Raw genomic sequence first — 7,935 nt, 5'->3', positions numbered from 1 at the left:
TGGGTGGGTGGGGTAGAGCAAGTGGGGGTAGGTTGGTTGGGGTAGAAAGAGTTGTTAGCATGAGTTTGAATAGAAATAGTTGGCAGGATGGGTGGGGATAGAGAGTTGGTTGGCTGGGTGGAAGGGGTAGTAAGGGTTGGTGGTGGTAGAGAGAGTTGGGTAAGGTGAGTGGGTGGGGGTAGAGCGAGTGGGGGTAGGGTGGGTGGGGGAGGGTGGATGTAGAGAGTGGAGTTAGGGTCGGTGGGTAGGTGTAGAGAGTTTGGGTAGGGGGTAGTAGAGAGTGGCAGTACAGTGGGTGGGGGTAGAGGGAGGGGGTTGGGAAAGAGGGTGGGGGTTCGGTCGGTGGGGGTGGGTAGTGGGGGATGGTGGGGGTTTAGAGTGGGATAGAGTGGGGTGGGTGGGGGTAGAGAGTGGGATAGAGTAGGGTGGGTGGGGGTAGAGAAAGTGGGTGTAGAGTGGGTGGTGGTAGAGAGAGTGGGGCACATGGTGGGGGTGGGGAAAGAGGATGGGGTAGGGTGGGTGGAGGTAGATAATGGGGTGGGTGTAGCGATTGTGGGTGGGGTCAGTGGGTGAGGGTGGGTGGGGTAGAGAGCGTGGAGGTAGGGTGTGTGGGGGGTAGAGAAAGTGTCTGTAGAGTGGGTGGGTGGGGATAGAGAGGGTGGGGTAGGGTTGGTGGTGTAGAGAGTGAAGATGAGTGGGTGGGAGGGGGTAGAGTGAGGGGTTAGTGGGGGTGGCTGGGGAAGAGAGAGTGGGGGTACGGTGGGTGGGTGTAGAGAGTGTAAGAGTAGGGTGGCTGGGTGGTTGTAGAGAGTGGGAGTAGAGAGTGAGGGTAGAGAGTGGAGATAGGGTTGGTGGGAGTAGAGAGTGGGGGTAGGGTGGCTGGGTGGCTGCGGGTAGAGCGTGGGAGTAGGGATAGAGAGTACAGGTAGGGTGGGTGGGGATAGAGAGTGGGGGTAGGATGGGAGGGTGGGGTAAAGAGTGGTGTAGGGTGTGGGTATAGAGTGGAGGTAGTGTTGGTGGGTGGTTGTGCTTGTCAGGTGTAGAGAGTGGTGGTAGGGTGAGTGGGGGGTTTGTAGAGAGAGTGGGGTGGATGGGGTAGAGAGAGTGGGGGTAGGGTAGGTGGGTGAGAGTAGAGCGAGTGGGATTAGGGTGGGTGGGTGGCTGAGGGTAGAGGGAGCGGGGCTAGGGTGGGTGGATGTGTATAGAGTGGGGCTGGGGTGCCTAGGGGTAGAGAGAGTTGTTAGTGTGGGTGTGGTTAGAAATAATAGGATGGGTGGGGGTAGAGAGTTTGTAGGCTGGGTGAATGGGGTAGTGAAAGTTTGTAGGGTGGGTGGTGGTAGAGAGAGTTGGGTAATGTGGGTGGGTGAGGGTAGAGAGTTGGGGTAGGGTGGGAGTAGAGAGTGGGCGGATGGTGGGTGGGGGTAGAGAATGGGGGTGGTGTCAGTGGGTGTGGGTGGGCAGGTGGAGGTAGAGAGTGGGGGTAGGGTGGGTGTGGGTGGGCAGGTGAGGGTAGAGAGTGGGGGTAGGGTGGGTGTGGGTAGAGAGAGTGGGGGTAGGGTGGGACGGGTGTAGAGAAAATTAGTGTAGAGTGGGTCAGTGGAGGGTGAGTTGGGGTTGAGAGAGTGGGGGTAGGGTGGGTGGTTGTAGAGAGAGTGGGATTTGGCAGTGTGGGTTAGAGAGAGTGTTGGCAGGGTTTTGGTTGTCTCCCAAGCTTCTTTGAGGGCTCACAAGTCCTTCGGCACTCTCACATTATAATCAGGAATGCTGGTATGGATAGGATTCCTGCCACCTGTGCCACAGTGGCGCTTTGGTCCCGCACATCTAAGTCCCATTCCGCATTGCCTGCATACTTACAGCCACAAGGAGAAAGTAAAGCCTGCCTTGGGCCTTGTTGCTGTATTTGGCTGACAAAGTCTCCCTCCAGGCTGGAGAGGTCAAAATCTACCCCTGCTCCCCCTCCCCTAGACAAATGACCCGGAAGAAGAACAGAAAGAACTATGCTTGCACAAACCATTCTGCACCAGTTTCCAGTTCACCCATGAGTGATAAATATGCTGATAGGTGCACACTCCGTCAACCCTACAACCCAGGAGCGGTATAAACATTGCCCAGGGTAAATGACGAGCCCCTGGATGCTGGTAAAAGACACCTCAATTGACAGTCTTGAAGAAGACAGACTCAATGTCATTAGAGACCCCATCACATGGCAGCGTTAGACATGAATAAAACACCAACAGCACATCGGGACATAATCATACACCCGTTATACACGCATTTCGTCGACTGCTTTTTCATCGTGGGACTTTTCATCGCCAACTTTTTCATCACCAAAACTCATCTTTTTTTTAAAAAAAAATGTGGGGGGGGGGTTTATAGGGGTTGGGGTATGATTATTAAATTAGGGGGGTTTGGGTGGGGGAACCCCCCCAAAATAAAAATAAAATAGTTTTTGGCGATGAAAAGGTTGGCGATGAAAAGTCTCACGATGAAAAAGCAGTCGATGAAATAACGTAGAACCCATACACCCACATACATGAAGAACATATGTGTCAGTTCTATGAGACTAGAGGACAGATACATTTACACCTTGTCATTGTTTATTATTTGTGTTCATTAGCCTGACTGCAGCAACACTGAAACCACAAGATGCAAGAGTCCTGTTTAAAAGCTTACAGATGCTTACATGCAGAAACACTTGAAAAACCTGACAGCGCTATAATTGACTAATTCATGCATTATAAGATTGTACAACGTGGAAGCCATGCTCTGGTTTCAAGAAATCACAGCCAGTTCTCAGTAGATCCAAGTGGGGCTGGGATTAGCACAAGCAACGGGAGTACACTTTGAAGGCCAGGCTCACTGCCAAGGACTTGTGCTGCAGACAACATTCCTTTCTTTGAACTACAGTAAAACCAGGAAGAAATAGCATTATTTATTCTTCATAAAATACGACTAATTCAGGGGCTGAACACGTGGTCCAATAGAGCTGAAAGCGAGCCAAGTTCAGCAGCTGGGATCTAAGGACAGTCTTGCAAACCCCACGCGGTTTGAAACAAAATGTAACAGAAGAGCCTGCATGTTGAATGGTGGGAATGGGTGCACTCAGAGGCATTGGTGTTTTCACACACGGTTATGATGCAGAGACATAGGCCCTCATTACAACCATGGCGGTCCGGGAACTACGGTACCGGTAAGCATGCCGTTTCACCCGCCAGGTTTTTCCTGGCGGGTGTAATGGCACCCGCGAGCAGAGCACGTTGGATGCACCGGCACAACTTTGAATGTGCCGGTGCATCCGACGTCCACATCCCCATTCAGCCCTATGGGGCAGAATGGGGATCGGGACACCCTTGATTCCGGCACCCGCAAATGGGCAATTACCATGTTCGCCGAGCTCGGCATGACCCGGTTCTTGCCCATTCGCGGGTGCCGTAAAAAATGCAACTTCGACGGCAGCCGTGCCAGTTTTAACGGCACGGCTACCGCCAGAGTTGTAATGAGGCCGATAGTTATTATTTTACCTTGAAAAGGTCCATTTCGAGCTGAGAACAGATTTTGTCCCAGGCCTGGGGGGCACCAGCTCTAACCAATGGCAATTCAGGACCCTGGGAGTGGGGAGCTATGGGCACTAAACCAATGGGAAGACTCTCACACTGCAGCATTGTAGAAACTAGATAATTGGGGACAAGCCAGGCCAGCCTTCTGACAAGGAAGGACCAATGAAATAATACCTATAGCAGGGAGCTATAGGTGACCTACCACTTCCACCCAATCCTAGGATGTGATAGATTTTCTGTGAATCAGCCCAAACTGTGATGTCAGTTTGACACGGTTGTACTACAACACTGGCATGCAAGCCAGAGCTCTGAGAGAGAGTCCCTCGACCCTTCTTCTGTGCACTAATCCCTGTGGACGTTTGGCCGTAATAAACCACAGTTTGAACTTGATGTTTGTGTGGGCCTATTTTCCTTTTTGACAACGGGAAGGTGTTTGGCCTTCCATGAGTTCTGGATCCATGGACTCCCACTAGCCCTACTCTGGCTGGGGGTTCTCTCCAACACAACAATGGTTTTGGAATGCAGCAGGTGCTGCTTAAAGTAATATAAATTATAGCGGCGCATAACGAGAGAACAAACATTGGTATATCAGTCCTGGTGCCCATCCACTTGCACATGGGGCTATCTCCTTCCACAAAAGAGAGGTGCTGACAATGCCACCTTTCCACATTGCAATGTCCTTTGATACTCTTTATTTTGTATCTGTCTTCTAAAGCCATCAATCTTCCATACATTTCTAGAAAGGCCCTGAAAAGATGCCAGCTATTTCAAAGCAAGATTTGCATTCATTTATTGGGGTAGGGGTGATGAGGTCAATTGGTCAGGGGCTTGCTTACACAGACACTTCAGGAACGCCAGAGGCACTATTTTCAACCATGCCAATAGGCTGCAGATATTCACACCCACCCAATGCTGCACTTTAGGGGCAATGCAGGTTTCAGATGTCAAGACGGGCAGCAAAGGGTTAATGAGGCATGCCATGGCACTAACACGCCTCTGATATGAATTGCAGGACTCTCTTGGACATTTTAGCAAAAGGTAGCTGTTCACCCTTGTAAGGGCTCACACCCCTACCCTTGGTGCTCACAGGCCAGCACTTACACCGCCAGACTTCATAGGTCACTTCATAACATGGACCTTCTCGCACTACAGACCACTTGGGCGCTTTCCCACTCTTCCCTTTCAGACTGGAGGCAAGGTCTTTGCCTGCAACTCGAGCACCACTACCCAGGGCTTTTTCACAAGGCCATCCTGCTTTTTTTTCGATATATTTCCTGATTCTGTACCTGCTGCATTTACATTTTGAGCAAAGCCTGGATTTACCCACCTTGGTTCCATCGGGGCCCAATGGTGTCTGTGTGTGTTGCAGGCTCCTGGTGCCCTCAGTATGAGGGCTGGACTTGCAAGAAGACCTGACTATATGTGCATGGGTATGAGGCACATGCCAATGTCTGAGCCTTTAACATCCTATATCTCGTCTGCACCCATCTCTGTGATCCTTTTCCAAGAGGGCCACCATGGAAATGGAAAGCGGGGCTCCGTACAGAGCCTCTCTTCCCCCTCCATGGCGGCCTGCAGAAGGCAAAGACAGAACCCTATGACCATATTACCACGAGCAAATTGTTTTCCCTTTCAAACGTATCCCACTTTCAAATAAATTTACCACATAGCCGGTCTCAGGTGGACATGGCCACTTTAATCCCATTTGTCGTCCCTTCGTGGTCATGACCAGTAGCCAGATTGTCTGGGTCATGACCTTATACCATGACCCAGACAATCTGGCCATTGCCCATGGCCACAGGCTATACCTGAGTCAGGTATGTCACTATTTTTTGTACCTACATTATGACGCTTGGTAAAAAATAAAACACAGGCACATTTGCAAAATCATGCTTTAAGGTCCTTACCAATGCTCCTTACGCGAGTTTGCTTCAAATCCGTCCATGTTTTATTTTTTCAAAAGTGTCAACATTTATGGATGTACAATTGTCATATAACTTGGCCCCTTTTTGACAATATCCATTCAGACTTTACACAAACATTCAAGGTTGGGTCTATAGTCTTTCTGAAAACTTGTGTCCACATTCGTCAAATGGCAACACAGTTATAAACCATCTAAAAATGTGGAAACCACCCTCTAATTTATCTACATCTTTAGAAAATCCCACCAAACTTTACAAACACATTTATATCTAGATTTAAAATCGTGTTAGGCAAGATTGTATGCAGTACCCTTTGGATGCACTACAATAACCTTGACATCCTGGCAATAGGGACCCAACCTTTGGTATAAGTCTGAACTTGGTAGTGTGGCTGAGCAGCCAGGCTTATCTCAAGAGTGGTCAATGTGAGCAGTAATGTTGTGACACAGAGTTTCACAGTACAGTTATTCAAATAAACACTTACACTCAAGGTTTCTTGATAAAACAAGTATTTATTTATTTCACAGTCAGTTGTATAGGCCTTCTTCAGAAGGCAGCAATATATAGATAACACTTATAATACACTTACAAAAACCTTTGTTTCTCTAAATCAGATGATACCCATTGGAGATGGCACACAGACACTTCCTACACCCTCAGGTGACTTAAATAGGTAGGACACTGTGGACATTGATTTGTCACTGGTACATTACTGAGTCTGGTGTAAAAGATAGAATAGAGGGATACAACAAAGGTTAACAAATCATTGACAAACTGGTAAGTACTTTTAAAAACCTTCCAATGCAGAGTAAATTAACCTTTTCCTGGGGGAAAGGACAAAGCACAAAGTCAGGGGTAAAGAGGAGTCTCCCAGGGAGCCTGGACAGCCAATGTTACTTGCACAATGTCAAGGGGAGCTGAAGTTCTTCTATGCAGGTAGGTAAAAAGTCTTGCACAAGTTTTTAGAAATGTTGGCTACCTTGCAGAGTTGCTAAAGCGTTGCCCCTCACAAGCCTCACAGCTTGTGGCCCTTCAATTATTCTATTTTCTGCAAACATTTCTAGAAACGTTGTGCAAGATCTTTCTGCAAAATTTCTAAAAACTTTGTGCACAACTTTTTGTGCTTGGTCTAGAAAGTTACAAAGTGTAAGTAAAGTCAATTTCACTTTACTGCTCTTGGAAACAGTAGTTTCACCAAGAGAAGGTATTTAAACCTTTGGGAAATCTAAGAGACTTCCCTGGGCCACTGCACTGAGGGTGTCACAATGCAAAGATGATGCCTATGATGCCTATGGAGTTTGTCAGACTTCAAAGTCAAAAGAAACACAGCAAATAAATCACATTAAAATTACACGAGAGACAAAAAGTCCTAAAGTCCAGAAAAAAGAGCTGGGGTTTTCTAAATTGAAAGGGAATTAACACATTTCTGAGAATTCTCCTAACAAATAATTTTGCAAACGTTTGGGTAGGTTCGTCAAATGGCACCATATTTATAAGCCTTTACAATATTTTGGCTCCCCCTCTAGTTTTGCCCCCTCTTGACAGAATACCAACAAAATTTGCAAAAACATATATATCTAGGTTTAGAATTGTTTTGCAAACTTTTTTGCAGATTCGTCAAATGGCACCACATTTATAAGCCTTTATAATATTTTGGGAACCCCCCTCTAAATGTGTTCCCTCTTGGAACAGCTCCACACTTTCTATAACCATTCGGAATCAAGTCTAGAATACGATTCCAAAGTTTCATGCAGTTTCATTGAGTGGCGCCAAAGTTATAAGACACCCAAGAACTGTTATTCACCAACCTTGTAATGCAGAAATAGTCACAGATGTCCCCGAACATCTGAAGTGTTTTAGTAAACATCACAGGACTGTCTCCGAACATCTGTAAGGGAGGAAGGGTCTTTTTGCCCCCCCCCTGTAAATTCTGCATGGAATGGATCTATTGCTCATCCCATCGCAGGGAGATGTCCCCTTGTCTGTCCTCTGACGACAGAGGGCAGAAGCCATTGGATGACATATACAGACTCCATTTTATGCCACACCATAACTCCATCTTTTTACTAGGCCGCACAAGGATTTCTAAAAAGTGATCTCTCCCATTGCCCAGCACCGCGCACAGCCAGCCCAGACACCCCCTCCGGCTCCTCCCCTGTCCGCACCCCACAAGCTTCTTTCTCACGGAAGTACAGCCATGTATTGTTGCAACTCGCCTGTATCTTTCTCTTCCTCTGAGCTCATTGCCCTGTGTGTGACCGGGGTGGATCTTGACTTGTGTACTCATCCATCTCAACAAACCTGCATGTGCCCTCTCAACCCCCATCTTCACAACCACCACTCACAAAACCCAGACCCCTCTGTCCCTTTGATGCTGATACACATCTAACCCCCTGAAGTGACCAGAGCATGCACCCACCGCAGTCCTAAGTCCCCTTGTACCAAATATTCGATGA

The sequence above is a fragment of the Ambystoma mexicanum genome, chromosome 1p (assembly GCF_040938575.1).
Source record: "Ambystoma mexicanum isolate Mex_15411 chromosome 1p, UKY_AmexF1_1, whole genome shotgun sequence".
In the NCBI taxonomy this organism is placed as follows: domain Eukaryota; kingdom Metazoa; phylum Chordata; class Amphibia; order Caudata; family Ambystomatidae; genus Ambystoma; species Ambystoma mexicanum.
This window is presented reverse-complemented; position numbering follows the sequence as displayed.